General features: G+C 39.2%; 1 long non-coding RNA gene across 1 annotated transcript; it reads right to left on the bottom strand.

Moving 5' to 3' along the window:
• Positions 1-16,769: 16,769 nt before the first annotated feature.
• Positions 16,770-17,588, bottom strand: LOC145428333 (uncharacterized). Its single transcript, XR_013908621.1, has 3 exons — positions 17,473-17,588; positions 17,239-17,370; positions 16,770-17,081 (listed from the first exon to the last, which is right to left on the bottom strand). It is a non-coding gene; the product is annotated as an uncharacterized LOC145428333 (long non-coding RNA).
• Between the last annotated feature and the right edge of the window lie 2,108 nt (positions 17,589-19,696).

Raw genomic sequence — 19,696 nt, 5'->3', positions numbered from 1 at the left:
TAGTGGAGCTTCAGATCAGATTCTCCACCCTCAGCAAAATGAGCTCATTTTTTATTTTCCATAGGAAAATATTTCTTTATGCTTTTGGACTGGATTGAATCGCTACAATCCTTTTTACAGGGACTTACGACCTGATTAGTCCCCACAGGTAGCTTTCTCCTCAGCCAGTTGTAATCTGGAAAGCCCCCCTTACATTTGCTCTCCCCGAGAATTTTCAGCGCTGTTGCAGGCCTGCTTAGAACAGAAATGAGAAAAAATAGAGCTGATTATTAGCTCACAAAACACAAAACAAAATCACTTGACCGGTTTTCTTTAAGTGCACTGTTACAAATAATGGGCCAATTCTTAGACATGTCCATGTTTCCTAAAACTCCCTCTATTAAAAACAAAAACAACAACAACCCTAACCTAACTGACAGAATCAACCCATCACCCCAACAACATCAACAACCTTAAGCACACAAGTTTTGCCACCACATAATTTCACCTCCTCAATACACCGAAAGTCTCATTAAAACCACACAATTTGCACATAAAAATCACCCCCTTTATGCACTTCAACATACTTGGATTCAACATAAAACACAACCCCCCTTACAACAACATATCACTAAACTATAAATTTCCTACCCCAATCTGCACTTCTCTTCTCTCTGCTATGCTTCCTCTTCTGAAAGCCACTTCCTCAGTCACACACACACACACAGGAAGTTCCTTCGTCACCACTCACTCCAGCTAATTTGCATACTGAGTCATCTCTCAATGAGTTGCTGTAACAACAGAAACATATGTATAAACATTACCACCTTTTTAAATTATTTTATTTCTTTCTACAGTTATCACTGGTTTTGATCACTCAGTACGAGAGAGCACTCCTAAGTCACTCTTTTAAAACTACTTTAATCACTTTTTTCATAACTCCCTTTGTCATATGGCTTCTTCTATTCCTCAATCACAAACTCAAATGTATTTTATTAACCATTCACACCATTCCACCACTCATACAAGTAGCAAGCTGATCTTCATTGCGTATCTTTGTGTTCTAAGCCAGGTTTAATCAGTGTCTATACATGAATCATCATGGGCTTGTCTTGTCTTTATAAGGTTAATGCATTTTCTGTTTGTGTATGTGAATTTGCATATGTTGCTTTTGCAGTGTGTCAGACTCCTTCATAATTCTCCACTTAAGCCGTCAGTTTCTTTCCCAAATTTACTAACCCTCATTTTGATTTCCCCTTAAATAACAGCATTCCTTGTCCTCAGCCAGAAGTTAGGGCTCCACTTGCCACTTACCCCCTCCGCCTTGGCCCAGCGGCTTTACCCTTGAGGTCCCATCTTCTTACTGAGGCCGAGTAATCGTGACTGTGCCTGCCTTAGGTTGTCCCAGGGTTTCGAGGTGGGATCTTACCCGTCATGGGCTATCCAGCCTTCCATACTCGCCTGATACGGGGGCCAAGTGGGCAGGGAAGGGAACACACTGGCTCTGGAAATTAAAGGAGTATAAGCTGCTTCCTTCATTGCATCTTATATTAAACTATCTCACTTCTGATTCTTTCCTCGAATAATTTCACATATGACACTTTGTGTATGTGTGTTTTCTATTCATTAATGTAATTGTCAGTTATTTTCTCTCTTCATTTTACCTTCTTTTGTTTGTTTGTAACGTTCTACTTTGGTTCTACTAAATCTTGATGTAAAAACAATACACCCTTATTTCACGCACACACACTCTGCAGACTTCCTCTGTTCACACACTCGCCTATGAGTTATTATTATTAGTTATTTATTATTTTGTTCAAATCACACAGAATCATTCAAATCGAGTACTCACAGCATTCACATCACAACCTTCAACGTGCTCACTTTCAATCCTGCAAGACGCAGAGATGGACATCTCCTTCACCTAACATAAACTAAATTACCATATCAACATACAATTACTGAAATTCAGACTCAAATACACCGTCTGTTTTAATAAAGTCAAAGAGTAAACGGGTGTACCAAGTGTATGTACTTATGCGTTCTTGAACTGAAAGAAAAGAAACTCAAACTCTTATAACATCACTCATGCATCTCTCAAATTAAAAACACTTTCAAACTTTAAAACATCCTACTTTACATCACCAAAGAAATTGCACCCTGTTTCACCTCGCCGACTAGCTCCTGACCCCTAACCAGACAGAGAGACAGAAGCCACCCTCAGATATGTAATAACCGAACTGAAACTTTAGATATGTCATCTACTAAATAAATGTTTTAATCAAGAACCCCTACTAAAAGCTTAATACAAGAATATGAACATATAAAAGATATTAAAATGAACTGTTGTGTAAGCATGTATTGCAATTCCTTCTATGTTCTAGTTCTCCCTCAGCATGGATCATCTAGACACTCTCACTAGTGAAGCTTTAGACCATTAAGCACACAAGTTTTGCCACCACATAATTTCACCTCCTCAATACACCGAAAGTCTCATTAAAACCACACAATTTGCACAAAAAAATCACCCCCTTTATGCACTTCAACATACTTGGATTCAACATAAAACACAACCCCCCTTACAACAACATATCACTAAACTATAAATTTCCTACCCCAATCTGCACTTCTCTTCTCTCTGCTATGCTTCCTCTTCTGAAAGCCACTTCCTCAGTCACACACACACACACAGGAAGTTCCTTCGTCACCACTCACTCCAGCTAATTTGCATACTGAGTCATCTCTCAATGAGTTGCTGTAACAACAGAAACATATGTATAAACATTACCACCTTATTAAATTATTTTATTTCTTTCTACAGTTATCACTGGTTTTGATCACTCAGTACGAGAGAGCACTCCTAAGTCACTCTTTTAAAACTACTTTAATCACTTTTTTCATAACTCCCTTTGTCATATGGCTTCTTCTATTCCTCAATCACAAACTCAAATGTATTTTATTAACCATTCACACCATTCCACCACTCATACAAGTAGCAAGCTGATCTTCATTGCGTATCTTTGTGTTCTAAGCCAGGTTTAATCAGTGTCTATACATGAATCATCATGGGCTTGTCTTGTCTTTATAAGGTTAATGCATTTTCTGTTTGTGTATGTGAATTTGCATATGTTGCTTTTGCAGTGTGTCAGACTCCTTCATAATTCTCCACTTAAGCCGTCAGTTTCTTTCCCAAATTTACTAACCCTCATTTTGATTTCCCCTTAAATAACAGCATTCCTTGTCCTCAGCCAGAAGTTAGGGCTCCACTTGCCACTTACCCCCTCCGCCTTGGCCCAGCGGCTTTACCCTTGAGGTCCCATCTTCTTACTGAGGCCGAGTAATCGTGACTGTGCCTGCCTTAGGTTGTCCCAGGGTTTCGAGGTGGGATCTTACCCGTCATGGGCTATCCAGCCTTCCATACTCGCCTGATACGGGGGCCAAGTGGGCAGGGAAGGGAACACACTGGCTCTGGAAATTAAAGGAGTATAAGCTGCTTCCTTCATTGCATCTTATATTAAACTATCTCACTTCTGATTCTTTCCTCGAATAATTTCACATATGACACTTTGTGTATGTGTGTTTTCTATTCATTAATGTAATTGTCAGTTATTTTCTCTCTTCATTTTACCTTCTTTTGTTTGTTTGTAACGTTCTACTTTGGTTCTACTAAATCTTGATGTAAAAACAATACACCCTTATTTCACGCACACACACTCTGCAGACTTCCTCTGTTCACACACTCGCCTATGAGTTATTATTATTAGTTATTTATTATTTTGTTCAAATCACACAGAATCATTCAAATCGAGTACTCACAGCATTCACATCACAACCTTCAACGTGCTCACTTTCAATCCTGCAAGACGCAGAGATGGACATCTCCTTCACCTAACATAAACTAAATTACCATATCAACATACAATTACTGAAATTCAGACTCAAATACACCGTCTGTTTTAATAAAGTCAAAGAGTAAACGGGTGTACCAAGTGTATGTACTTATGCGTTCTTGAACTGAAAGAAAAGAAACTCAAACTCTTATAACATCACTCATGCATCTCTCAAATTAAAAACACTTTCAAACTTTAAAACATCCTACTTTACATCACCAAAGAAATTGCACCCTGTTTCACCTCGCCGACTAGCTCCTGACCCCTAACCAGACAGAGAGACAGAAGCCACCCTCAGATATGTAATAACCGAACTGAAACTTTAGATATGTCATCTACTAAATAAATGTTTTAATCAAGAACCCCTACTAAAAGCTTAATACAAGAATATGAACATATAAAAGATATTAAAATGAACTGTTGTGTAAGCATGTATTGCAATTCCTTCTATGTTCTAGTTTTCCCTCAGCATGGATCATCTAGACACTCTCACTAGTGAAGCTTTAGACCATTAAGCACACAAGTTTTGCCACCACATAATTTCACCTCCTCAATACACCGAAAGTCTCATTAAAACCACACAATTTGCACAAAAAAATCACCCCCTTTATGCACTTCAACATACTTGGATTCAACATAAAACACAACCCCCCTTACAACAACATATCACTAAACTATAAATTTCCTACCCCAATCTGCACTTCTCTTCTCTCTGCTATGCTTCCTCTTCTGAAAGCCACTTCCTCAGTCACACACACACACACAGGAAGTTCCTTCGTCACCACTCACTCCAGCTAATTTGCATACTGAGCCATCTCTCAATGAGTTGCTGTAACAACAGAAACATATGTATAAACATTACCACCTTATTAAATTATTTTATTTCTTTCTACAGTTATCACTGGTTTTGATCACTCAGTACGAGAGAGCACTCCTAAGTCACTCTTTTAAAACTACTTTAATCACTTTTTTCATAACTCCCTTTGTCATATGGCTTCTTCTATTCCTCAATCACAAACTCAAATGTATTTTATTAACCATTCACCCCATTCCACCACTCATACAAGTAGCAAGCTGATCTTCATTGCGTATCTTTGTGTTCTAAGCCAGGTTTAATCAGTGTCTATACATGAATCATCATGGGCTTGTCTTGTCTTTATAAGGTTAATGCATTTTCTGTTTGTGTATGTGAATTTGCATATGTTGCTTTTGCAGTGTGTCAGACTCCTTCATAATTCTCCACTTAAGCCGTCAGTTTCTTTCCCAAATTTACTAACCCTCATTTTGATTTCCCCTTAAATAACAGCATTCCTTGTCCTCAGCCAGAAGTTAGGGCTCCACTTGCCACTTACCCCCTCCGCCTTGGCCCAGCGGCTTTACCCTTGAGGTCCCATCTTCTTACTGAGGCCGAGTAATCGTGACTGTGCCTGCCTTAGGTTGTCCCAGGGTTTCGAGGTGGGATCTTACCCGTCATGGGCTATCCAGCCTTCCATACTCGCCTGATACGGGGGCCAAGTGGGCAGGGAAGGGAACACACTGGCTCTGGAAATTAAAGGAGTATAAGCTGCTTCCTTCATTGCATCTTATATTAAACTATCTCACTTCTGATTCTTTCCTCGAATAATTTCACATATGACACTTTGTGTATGTGTGTTTTCTATTCATTAATGTAATTGTCATTTATTTTCTCTCTTCATTTTACCTTCTTTTGTTTGTTTGTAACGTTCTACTTTGGTTCTACTAAATCTTGATGTAAAAACAATACACCCTTATTTCACGCACACACACTCTGCAGACTTCCTCTGTTCACACACTCGCCTATGAGTTATTATTATTAGTTATTTATTATTTTGTTCAAATCACACAGAATCATTCAAATCGAGTACTCACAGCATTCACATCACAACCTTCAACGTGCTCACTTTCAATCCTGCAAGACGCAGAGATGGACATCTCCTTCACCTAACATAAACTAAATTACCATATCAACATACAATTACTGAAATTCAGACTCAAATACACCGTCTGTTTTAATAAAGTCAAAGAGTAAACGGGTGTACCAAGTGTATGTACTTATGCGTTCTTGAACTGAAAGAAAAGAAACTCAAACTCTTATAACATCACTCATGCATCTCTCAAATTAAAAACACTTTCAAACTTTAAAACATCCTACTTTACATCACCAAAGAAATTGCACCCTGTTTCACCTCGCCGACTAGCTCCTGACCCCTAACCAGACAGAGAGACAGAAGCCACCCTCAGATATGTAATAACCGAACTGAAACTTTAGATATGTCATCTACTAAATAAATGTTTTAATCAAGAACCCCTACTAAAAGCTTAATACAAGAATATGAACATATAAAAGATATTAAAATGAACTGTTGTGTAAGCATGTATTGCAATTCCTTCTATGTTCTAGTTCTCCCTCAGCATGGATCATCTAGACACTCTCACTAGTGAAGCTTTAGACCATTAAGCACACAAGTTTTGCCACCACATAATTTCACCTCCTCAATACACCGAAAGTCTCATTAAAACCACACAATTTGCACAAAAAAATCACCCCCTTTATGCACTTCAACATACTTGGATTCAACATAAAACACAACCCCCCTTACAACAACATATCACTAAACTATAAATTTCCTACCCCAATCTGCACTTCTCTTCTCTCTGCTATGCTTCCTCTTCTGAAAGCCACTTCCTCAGTCACACACACACACACAGGAAGTTCCTTCGTCACCACTCACTCCAGCTAATTTGCATACTGAGTCATCTCTCAATGAGTTGCTGTAACAACAGAAACATATGTATAAACATTACCACCTTATTAAATTATTTTATTTCTTTCTACAGTTATCACTGGTTTTGATCACTCAGTACGAGAGAGCACTCCTAAGTCACTCTTTTAAAACTACTTTAATCACTTTTTTCATAACTCCCTTTGTCATATGGCTTCTTCTATTCCTCAATCACAAACTCAAATGTATTTTATTAACCATTCACCCCATTCCACCACTCATACAAGTAGCAAGCTGATCTTCATTGCGTATCTTTGTGTTCTAAGCCAGGTTTAATCAGTGTCTATACATGAATCATCATGGGCTTGTCTTGTCTTTATAAGGTTAATGCATTTTCTGTTTGTGTATGTGAATTTGCATATGTTGCTTTTGCAGTGTGTCAGACTCCTTCATAATTCTCCACTTAAGCCGTCAGTTTCTTTCCCAAATTTACTAACCCTCATTTTGATTTCCCCTTAAATAACAGCATTCCTTGTCCTCAGCCAGAAGTTAGGGCTCCACTTGCCACTTACCCCCTCCGCCTTGGCCCAGCGGCTTTACCCTTGAGGTCCCATCTTCTTACTGAGGCCGAGTAATCGTGACTGTGCCTGCCTTAGGTTGTCCCAGGGTTTCGAGGTGGGATCTTACCCGTCATGGGCTATCCAGCCTTCCATACTCGCCTGATACGGGGGCCAAGTGGGCAGGGAAGGGAACACACTGGCTCTGGAAATTAAAGGAGTATAAGCTGCTTCCTTCATTGCATCTTATATTAAACTATCTCACTTCTGATTCTTTCCTCGAATAATTTCACATATGACACTTTGTGTATGTGTGTTTTCTATTCATTAATGTAATTGTCATTTATTTTCTCTCTTCATTTTACCTTCTTTTGTTTGTTTGTAACGTTCTACTTTGGTTCTACTAAATCTTGATGTAAAAACAATACACCCTTATTTCACGCACACACACTCTGCAGACTTCCTCTGTTCACACACTCGCCTATGAGTTATTATTATTAGTTATTTATTATTTTGTTCAAATCACACAGAATCATTCAAATCGAGTACTCACAGCATTCACATCACAACCTTCAACGTGCTCACTTTCAATCCTGCAAGACGCAGAGATGGACATCTCCTTCACCTAACATAAACTAAATTACCATATCAACATACAATTACTGAAATTCAGACTCAAATACACCGTCTGTTTTAATAAAGTCAAAGAGTAAACGGGTGTACCAAGTGTATGTACTTATGCGTTCTTGAACTGAAAGAAAAGAAACTCAAACTCTTATAACATCACTCATGCATCTCTCAAATTAAAAACACTTTCAAACTTTAAAACATCCTACTTTACATCACCAAAGAAATTGCACCCTGTTTCACCTCGCCGACTAGCTCCTGACCCCTAACCAGACAGAGAGACAGAAGCCACCCTCAGATATGTAATAACCGAACTGAAACTTTAGATATGTCATCTACTAAATAAATGTTTTAATCAAGAACCCCTACTAAAAGCTTAATACAAGAATATGAACATATAAAAGATATTAAAATGAACTGTTGTGTAAGCATGTATTGCAATTCCTTCTATGTTCTAGTTCTCCCTCAGCATGGATCATCTAGACACTCTCACTAGTGAAGCTTTAGACCATTAAGCACACAAGTTTTGCCACCACATAATTTCACCTCCTCAATACACCGAAAGTCTCATTAAAACCACACAATTTGCACAAAAAAATCACCCCCTTTATGCACTTCAACATACTTGGATTCAACATAAAACACAACCCCCCTTACAACAACATATCACTAAACTATAAATTTCCTACCCCAATCTGCACTTCTCTTCTCTCTGCTATGCTTCCTCTTCTGAAAGCCACTTCCTCAGTCACACACACACACACAGGAAGTTCCTTCGTCACCACTCACTCCAGCTAATTTGCATACTGAGTCATCTCTCAATGAGTTGCTGTAACAACAGAAACATATGTATAAACATTACCACCTTATTAAATTATTTTATTTCTTTCTACAGTTATCACTGGTTTTGATCACTCAGTACGAGAGAGCACTCCTAAGTCACTCTTTTAAAACTACTTTAATCACTTTTTTCATAACTCCCTTTGTCATATGGCTTCTTCTATTCCTCAATCACAAACTCAAATGTATTTTATTAACCATTCACCCCATTCCACCACTCATACAAGTAGCAAGCTGATCTTCATTGCGTATCTTTGTGTTCTAAGCCAGGTTTAATCAGTGTCTATACATGAATCATCATGGGCTTGTCTTGTCTTTATAAGGTTAATGCATTTTCTGTTTGTGTATGTGAATTTGCATATGTTGCTTTTGCAGTGTGTCAGACTCCTTCATAATTCTCCACTTAAGCCGTCAGTTTCTTTCCCAAATTTACTAACCCTCATTTTGATTTCCCCTTAAATAACAGCATTCCTTGTCCTCAGCCAGAAGTTAGGGCTCCACTTGCCACTTACCCCCTCCGCCTTGGCCCAGCGGCTTTACCCTTGAGGTCCCATCTTCTTACTGAGGCCGAGTAATCGTGACTGTGCCTGCCTTAGGTTGTCCCAGGGTTTCGAGGTGGGATCTTACCCGTCATGGGCTATCCAGCCTTCCATACTCGCCTGATACGGGGGCCAAGTGGGCAGGGAAGGGAACACACTGGCTCTGGAAATTAAAGGAGTATAAGCTGCTTCCTTCATTGCATCTTATATTAAACTATCTCACTTCTGATTCTTTCCTCGAATAATTTCACATATGACACTTTGTGTATGTGTGTTTTCTATTCATTAATGTAATTGTCATTTATTTTCTCTCTTCATTTTACCTTCTTTTGTTTGTTTGTAACGTTCTACTTTGGTTCTACTAAATCTTGATGTAAAAACAATACACCCTTATTTCACGCACACACACTCTGCAGACTTCCTCTGTTCACACACTCGCCTATGAGTTATTATTATTAGTTATTTATTATTTTGTTCAAATCACACAGAATCATTCAAATCGAGTACTCACAGCATTCACATCACAACCTTCAACGTGCTCACTTTCAATCCTGCAAGACGCAGAGATGGACATCTCCTTCACCTAACATAAACTAAATTACCATATCAACATACAATTACTGAAATTCAGACTCAAATACACCGTCTGTTTTAATAAAGTCAAAGAGTAAACGGGTGTACCAAGTGTATGTACTTATGCGTTCTTGAACTGAAAGAAAAGAAACTCAAACTCTTATAACATCACTCATGCATCTCTCAAATTAAAAACACTTTCAAACTTTAAAACATCCTACTTTACATCACCAAAGAAATTGCACCCTGTTTCACCTCGCCGACTAGCTCCTGACCCCTAACCAGACAGAGAGACAGAAGCCACCCTCAGATATGTAATAACCGAACTGAAACTTTAGATATGTCATCTACTAAATAAATGTTTTAATCAAGAACCCCTACTAAAAGCTTAATACAAGAATATGAACATATAAAAGATATTAAAATGAACTGTTGTGTAAGCATGTATTGCAATTCCTTCTATGTTCTAGTTCTCCCTCAGCATGGATCATCTAGACACTCTCACTAGTGAAGCTTTAGACCATTAAGCACACAAGTTTTGCCACCACATAATTTCACCTCCTCAATACACCGAAAGTCTCATTAAAACCACACAATTTGCACAAAAAAATCACCCCCTTTATGCACTTCAACATACTTGGATTCAACATAAAACACAACCCCCCTTACAACAACATATCACTAAACTATAAATTTCCTACCCCAATCTGCACTTCTCTTCTCTCTGCTATGCTTCCTCTTCTGAAAGCCACTTCCTCAGTCACACACACACACACAGGAAGTTCCTTCGTCACCACTCACTCCAGCTAATTTGCATACTGAGTCATCTCTCAATGAGTTGCTGTAACAACAGAAACATATGTATAAACATTACCACCTTATTAAATTATTTTATTTCTTTCTACAGTTATCACTGGTTTTGATCACTCAGTACGAGAGAGCACTCCTAAGTCACTCTTTTAAAACTACTTTAATCACTTTTTTCATAACTCCCTTTGTCATATGGCTTCTTCTATTCCTCAATCACAAACTCAAATGTATTTTATTAACCATTCACCCCATTCCACCACTCATACAAGTAGCAAGCTGATCTTCATTGCGTATCTTTGTGTTCTAAGCCAGGTTTAATCAGTGTCTATACATGAATCATCATGGGCTTGTCTTGTCTTTATAAGGTTAATGCATTTTCTGTTTGTGTATGTGAATTTGCATATGTTGCTTTTGCAGTGTGTCAGACTCCTTCATAATTCTCCACTTAAGCCGTCAGTTTCTTTCCCAAATTTACTAACCCTCATTTTGATTTCCCCTTAAATAACAGCATTCCTTGTCCTCAGCCAGAAGTTAGGGCTCCACTTGCCACTTACCCCCTCCGCCTTGGCCCAGCGGCTTTACCCTTGAGGTCCCATCTTCTTACTGAGGCCGAGTAATCGTGACTGTGCCTGCCTTAGGTTGTCCCAGGGTTTCGAGGTGGGATCTTACCCGTCATGGGCTATCCAGCCTTCCATACTCGCCTGATACGGGGGCCAAGTGGGCAGGGAAGGGAACACACTGGCTCTGGAAATTAAAGGAGTATAAGCTGCTTCCTTCATTGCATCTTATATTAAACTATCTCACTTCTGATTCTTTCCTCGAATAATTTCACATATGACACTTTGTGTATGTGTGTTTTCTATTCATTAATGTAATTGTCATTTATTTTCTCTCTTCATTTTACCTTCTTTTGTTTGTTTGTAACGTTCTACTTTGGTTCTACTAAATCTTGATGTAAAAACAATACACCCTTATTTCACGCACACACACTCTGCAGACTTCCTCTGTTCACACACTCGCCTATGAGTTATTATTATTAGTTATTTATTATTTTGTTCAAATCACACAGAATCATTCAAATCGAGTACTCACAGCATTCACATCACAACCTTCAACGTGCTCACTTTCAATCCTGCAAGACGCAGAGATGGACATCTCCTTCACCTAACATAAACTAAATTACCATATCAACATACAATTACTGAAATTCAGACTCAAATACACCGTCTGTTTTAATAAAGTCAAAGAGTAAACGGGTGTACCAAGTGTATGTACTTATGCGTTCTTGAACTGAAAGAAAAGAAACTCAAACTCTTATAACATCACTCATGCATCTCTCAAATTAAAAACACTTTCAAACTTTAAAACATCCTACTTTACATCACCAAAGAAATTGCACCCTGTTTCACCTCGCCGACTAGCTCCTGACCCCTAACCAGACAGAGAGACAGAAGCCACCCTCAGATATGTAATAACCGAACTGAAACTTTAGATATGTCATCTACTAAATAAATGTTTTAATCAAGAACCCCTACTAAAAGCTTAATACAAGAATATGAACATATAAAAGATATTAAAATGAACTGTTGTGTAAGCATGTATTGCAATTCCTTCTATGTTCTAGTTTTCCCTCAGCATGGATCATCTAGACACTCTCACTAGTGAAGCTTTAGACCATTAATGAACCTGAACATCAACTCAAATAAGCACAGATATGCACTGTGTATAAAATAGTTAGAACTGCACCTGGAATACAAAGTTAACATTATCATAAACATCTTAAGGCCATCTTAAAGCTATCTGTTACATTGTTAAAGCAATGATCAATTTGAATAACCTAGTAATTCAAATGGCCTCGTCTGGCCTAAACTACAGATTATATTATTAATGCAATGGTAATAATGATGATTATTTAACAATAGCAGTAAAATAATTTCCCTGCTCCACACTAGGTGACCAGAGAGTTTTTGTGTTGTCAGTTTTGGGCGTACAAAGCAGTGGAAAATCAACAATGCTGAATGCCATGTTTGGATTGCAGTTTGCAGTGAGTGCAGGCAGGTGCACCAAAGGTGCCTTCATGCAGCTGGTCAAAGTGTCAGAGGAAATCAAGAAAGACTTCCAGTTTGACTATTTTCTAGTGGTGGACACTGAAGGACTGCGAGCTCTTGAGCTGGCAGGAAATGCTACTCTTCATCACGACAATGCACTAGCAACATTTGTTGTTGGCCTAGGAAGCTTGACACTGATCAACATCTTTGGTGAGAATCCAGCTGACATGCAGGATGTCCTGCAGATTGTTGTTCAGGCTTTCATGAGGATGAAGAAAGTTAAACTTTCTCCCAGTTGTGTGTTTGTTCATCAGAATGTGACAGATATTGCAGCTGCTGAGAAAAACATGGATGGGAAAAGACACCTGCAAGAAAAACGGGACCAGATGGCTCAACTAGCTGCTAAAGAGGAAGTGTGTGATGCTGAGTGCTTTAGTGATATCATTGACTTTGATGTGCAAAAAGATGTGAAATACTTTGCTCAGCTATGGGAGGGAAGTCCACTGATGGCTCCTCCAAATCCAGGCTGAAGAACCAACACAATTAAAGATCACAGTCCTGAAGATCACAGTGTCCCCTTTCATCGATCTCAAGCAATCAATGGTTGGCACTACAGAAACACTGAGATATTGTGTGTTGACTTTTGTACAACCCAAGTTGCAAGTGAAGGAAGTTTTTACCCTTGCCATGACTCAAATCATACCATTCCTTTTAAAAAATACAGAACTGCTGGACCACCATATGAAAATTGGAGCATTACCCCTGATGAGTCTAAGCTCAAGTATTGGACATGGTTTGTGTGTCAGTTTCAGGAGAAACTCGAAAACCACCATGGTTTAAAATTCACACAGCGTGGTGAGATTCCCAGTGAATGGAAAATGCACGAAAAAAAAGAGGCTATTCAAAGTCTGGATGAAATGTACAGTACAAACTGAACAGTTTCAGTTTTACACATTTTTAGTTTGCTGAAAATCACAAGAGCTGTTTTACCTTGATTACTCACAAATAAACTTTAAAACATAATGTTAGTGATTTAAACATTACATGTGGGTGACAGAATGGTATATATATATTTCTGCTTTGGTCACATAAATGCTCACACATGAGAGAAACAATCATTTTGAGAATATAATGAGAATTAAAACCAAATATATTGTTGTGAACATTAACGAATAGTTTATTGTTTTATTTTTAATGAGAAATTACAATATTTTTCTTTTTTGTAGCTTCATGAAACATTTCTTTCGATAATGTGTTTATGTGTGTGTTCTATTCTAATTTTATTTAGATGTAAGGTGTAACAAATGAATATTTTATCTTTCTGATGTTTATGTTTCTTTACGTTTCTGATTTGACATACGAACTTTAACTTCATTTAAATCATCACAGCATGTTTTACCTTTTACTCAAATCTCAGTTTATTTTAACTATTGAATATTTTTAAACAATGTTGTTTCGATTATTTGTGGAATTGTTAATCAATGACAATAAAAAAGTGGAATTTGACCCCATGTTATTAATGGTAAATGGCCTGTATTTGTATAGCGCTTTACTAGTCCCTAAGGACCCCAAAGCGCTTTACACATCCAGTCATCCACCCATTCACACACACATTCACACACTGGTAATGGCAAGCTACGTTGTAACCACAGCCACCCTGGGGCGCACTGACAGAGGCGAGGCTGCCAGACACTGGCGCCACGGGCCCTCTGACCACCACCAGTAGGCAACGGGTGAAGGGTCTTGCCCAAGGACACAACGACCGAGACTATCCAAGCCGGGGCTCGAACCGGCAACCTTCCGATTACAAGGCGAACTCCCAACGGTGTTTTTATGTAGCCTATCTGTTTAGTCAATTTAATTAAAAACTTACAGATGACTTCTTATTTTATAGGGTAATCTTAAGATAAATATCAATACCACTGATTTTTTTGGACACTTTTTCTTCTTTCTGAGGTAACTTCCTCCAAACCATCATTTTAGACCATTCATTAATACTTCAATCTTAAATATGACGAACATATGTCTATTAATTGGCTATGTTCTAGGCTGTCTCCTCCTTTAGGAGAATTTGGAGAGTTCATTAGTGGAAAAGAGGATACATCTGAGATGACTGTCAGGTTTATATTGTTGATTGTCATTTATGCTTAGAAATATATAACCATATATGCTTAAAGGTGTATAATCAACTGTGTAGTGATAGGATGTGTGATCCTTAGTAGTCTGCAAAGACTTTGTGTGCATTCCAGAGGCTTCTGGCATACACACACTCAGATCCTAGGGTCATGGGGAGAGGTCGTACCTTATTTTATAGTTTTATGGTAGTATAACTGTATCTATGTCTGTTTTAGTCTAAGTGCCTTTTGTTTAGATGAACTGCTGGACTTCCAGACCAGCAGGTTTAGGGAAGTGCCCCCCCCCCCACACACACACACACACTTATACAACGCACAGACAAGGTACTCTTTGTTTGTATGTATAGGGCTTTGGAGTTGACGTCACGCCGCAATGCATTATGGGAGCGCAGCGCCATTTTCGGGGTCTACGAATCAAACCAAACACACTGTGTTGGAACGACGACTACAAGAAAGATGCTTAAAAGCAGCTCAAAAGAGAATGGACTGTATAGAGACCGATTTCATTCAGAGGCGAAGCAGCGGTACTTGCAGAAAATAGCGTGCATTGGAAATGTGGACCCGTATGAAATACGGCCGTGGAGTAGAAACCCTGAAGACCAACCGCTACTGACGTAGCCTGACATATTTTCGTACCTTATCTGTGGAATCAGTGCGTACAAGTCATCATTCAAGCAAAGGTAAGTCAGCTCGAGTACTGCGAGTGAAATGCGTTTGATTTCCTTGCAAACATTCAGATTAGTGCAGCATAAATTCATTCATGAGGGGAAATTACAGTGAGAACATGTGGAGGCTGTTAGTTGGATAACATAGCGAGTTCAGTGCATTGATGTGACATTCTCCTGAAGGATTGTTATTCTTTATGGTTAAAGAAATTGCACTAATTTATTCATATTTATTATAAATAATCCTAATTAAACATCTTGCTTCCATGTTTGTATCTTGTGTCACTAAAAATACAATTTATTTTAATTTTATATATTGATCAATGACCTGCAGAATCTCCTTATCATATTAAGGGATTCATAATTGTCACTGTATGCTTTCTCCATCTCTAAAGTGATGACATCCTTGCATTACCGGTACATACTTTAGGTTCATTTTCTGCAGGCAGATTTACACTATAACATGCAGTGTTCTATAGATGGACACATAAAGAAATGAAAAATTACATGTATGTGCTAACTTTCTAAACACTTTGTTACATTTATGATAAAGTAGATAAAACACATTTCACCAAGCATTTCACTACATATCGTACTGTGTATGACTGTGTACGTGACAAATAAAATTTGAATTTGAACATTTACGTCAGCCTTGGCTCATAGTTCTTGTCTTTAAATGAACTTTGTCTGTGTGTGTTTCAGGTCCTGCACTCTCAAAGACTGAATGAACCAGCATTGCAGCCATGGGTCACTGTGAGCATCACAGGGAAGGTTGAAGCCGCCCACTGCACCTGTATGGCCGGAGTCGCAGAGACCTGCAGCCATGTCGCTGCTCTTCTGTTTAATGTAGAAGCAACAGTGTTGATCCGTGGCACAAGGACTGTTACAGATGAACCTGCATACTGGGTTTTGCTGGGTAATATGACCAAGATACAGCCAGAGGTTGGCCATAAGATAGACTTCTCCTCTTCAGCTGCCCAAAAAAAGGCTCTTGATCAAAACCTAAACAGACCATCTGTAGTGACAGGTAAAAGGAGCTGTCCTCAAAACAGAAAAATCCCACCTGCTACTTTGGAGGAGTTGTCACTGCTATTGGATACTTTGCTGGAACACAGTAAAGCTGTGGGTTGTGGGAATGACCCATAATGTTTTATCTAGGGGTCTAGATTTATGCCTGTAGTGCACTGCCGTGTAAATAATTTGCATTTACTGAATATATACTGACTGAGTACCACTGTTCAAAAGTTGAATAAAGAAACAAACTAATTTTTGCCTCTTTTTTTTTTTATTGAAACCACCTTATAGAACATCACATCAGTTACAATGTAGAATCCATAGTTTACAAATGACAAAATGTTTACACAAAATCATGAGTGTTTACATGACATCACCCACTACTAACATTATTTACTGTATCTTTTGAAAAAATACAGCAATTTTAACAGCACAAGACTTAAGAATATTTAACAGGAGCAGGTTTCATTCTTCCCTGGTTTTATTATCACACTGTTCACCAAAACGCAGCAAACCTTCACCATCTTATCCAGAAGGGTCCCCTCTTCACCCTCACATGGAAGAAGTAATCTGATTGGCATGGTGGTATGTTTGCAGCAGGTCCCTTGTGTAGCGCTGGAACCCAGTCACGATGTTTCATCCATTTCATAGGCTGGTTTGCTGCAATAATGCCAAATAATTAGCATCTCTATAGATAGAAGGTAGTTCTGCAAAATCACTCAGTAGGATGTTTGTTCTAATTTGCTATGACCTCAGAGCGCATAGAAAATAAAACTAATAGGCTATAAAGAGTGATATGAACATATTTAGAACTTACCGGAATGAAAATGTCTGGAGCACCAACAGATATTTGGAGATGGAAGAGAACTGCACGTCAGCTCGTCTCACAGCTGCTATCCAGGCTAGACGCCTTCGTTTGGTAACATCAATACACGAGCTGCTCATGTTGCTTCCAGGTTGGGAAAGAATGAAAAGATAAACCATTTTCAACCTTATTCTCTTGCCGGTCGTGTGATCGAACATTGCAGCCGACCACACAGCAAATACGAACCATGGCTGTTGTGTGTGACTTCGCTCCCTTTTCACTTGCGCTAGACCCCCAAAATGGCGGATCGGGCCAAAATCCTTTCCACGCCCACCCCCCGTGACATCACGCTCCAAAGCCCTATACGTCATATGTTAATGAACCTATGCCTACTCATGTAACCTCAATAAAGAGCAGTGTTACAGGGGGAGCGGACAAGAGCAACTGGGGTCAAGCGAAAGAACGGTGTTTGTCCAGTTCTCTCCCATGCACGAGAAACATAAAGAACTTTGCCTGCTTGGTGTTTAATCCTTTTGGTGTGTAGTTGAACTGTCTTGAACGTTCCAGTGAATAGGTTTATGCTACAAACCTATCAATGACCGATTGTCCTCTGATATATATGCTGCTGGCATCAGTCTCTCTCTCTGTCTCTCTCTCTGCATACTCTACAGACTTCACTGACCTACATAGTTATGGTTATTTTACTTTTGTTTTGTTAAATAAACACTTTGCTAAAATATGATATGTGGCCACCTCCTTTTTGTCCCTCCCATGCTCTGGCAGTACAGATACAACAATTCAAAATTGCCACTGTCAGCCAACTCTAAGCTGCTGGGAGTCCTCCTCCTTCTCATGGGGTGTATCTACTTTCGCCCCTTTTAGTCAATTGCAGTGTCACCAGGAGATGGTGCTTTCTTCAAAAAAACTTTGACTTTGATAGTTAGCTGTCGAAGTTTATCTTAGTATTGTTTCATCATGGTAATGGAAGTAATCATCAGAGCTTCAAAATGGCTGGTGGTGGGGGTGTCAGCGGCTCAAATCTGGAATCCAGTTAACACCAGTCAGGGCCTTCATGGATCACATAACGACTAAACAAATTGCATCTAGACTAATGACTGTTCTTTCTACAGTCATTGGCCTAGACACCATTTTTTGGTAGTATTCTAATGTCCCTTTTTTTGAAAGGCACTATGAGGTGTTTGCTCAGTCCTGCCGTATATACCAGAGGTCACTAACAGGCAGACTGCAGTCCGGGTCAGGAACCAGAAGCGGTCCCATATGGACCCAAAACAGATTTAAAACCTGAAGGGACGTTTCTATTTTAAATGGTGCAGCTTTTCTGTTCTTTACAGTAGTAGTCCAGCATGTGAAGAAATGCACAAACCAGTTGAATGAAGGTTAGCCATTCCACCACTAAACCAATCAACCCTGTACATTCTGGCAGTAAAACCTGGGACTCTGCAGTGCCACCAACTGAGAGTTATTTAGTTACACATTAAAAGACGGTAGAAAGAAGAAGAAAGATAGCATGTGTAGAATAAAGAAAGAGAGAAATACAGACAACAGCGCCAGAGTAAGCTGAGAAAAAGAAACTGAAAAACTGAGAAAGGGAGAGAAAAACAAGGAACAAATGGTGCTGTGTAAAGAAGAAAATTGAACAGTGAAAATAGAGCATTTTTAATGGGTAAATGGTAGACTTCTCCAGATGCAATTGGTGATCTAACAAATGTGGCCCCGAAAGAGCAGTTTGTAAGAACTAACCTTCCACTTTTTGACTGCATATAGTCCTTGAAACAACTTTGTCAGGTAAGAGAAAAGTAGCCGGACGCGGCGCTGTGGTGTAGTGGCAACGGAGATAGCGTGGTGCAGAGGAGCTAAGTGAGAGCTAAGACTAGCTTCCCTGCCCTTTCTAACTCACCTCCGTTCCTGTCGCTCGAGGCTGAGTTGGGGAGTTGGGCAACTTTGCTTCGCGTTGCCCGTGGACTGCCGGAGCTTCGATATATTCCACGGACCCGACGTTTGGGACCACGTGAGTCGGCGGCATTTGGATTACCCTGCCATCCAGACGACGTCCGGGTTGTTCACCCTGCTCCAGCTGGCTGTATGTGAGAACATCACTCTTTTCTAACTCAGGAGTTCTTCACGCCCCGTTTCTCTGGAGGCAAAGGTACAGTTTCTGTGTTCTTTGTTTTTTTCTGAGCCCGGGACTGGATAATCTGATCCGACTGCAGAATCTCTGGGCAGCCTAACAGACTGGAACTCTGGTTCACGACAGCTACACCTAAAACTATTTATTGGTTTCACACACCAGGGACAATTCACTGGATCGGACTTTACTTTAAAGACGGGAACTATTTTTTTGTGTGGACATTTCGAATAATGTGAGCTGTGTTAACCATCCTAAATAAGAACGTTTCTGTGTTAACCTTTCATTGGTTTGCTGTATTGTGATGTTGGGCCCTTTTCCCGT

This window comes from Astatotilapia calliptera, chromosome 4 (assembly GCF_964374335.1).
Source record: "Astatotilapia calliptera chromosome 4, fAstCal68.1, whole genome shotgun sequence".
In the NCBI taxonomy this organism is placed as follows: Eukaryota; Metazoa; Chordata; class Actinopteri; order Cichliformes; family Cichlidae; genus Astatotilapia; species Astatotilapia calliptera.
This window is presented reverse-complemented; position numbering and strand designations above follow the sequence as displayed.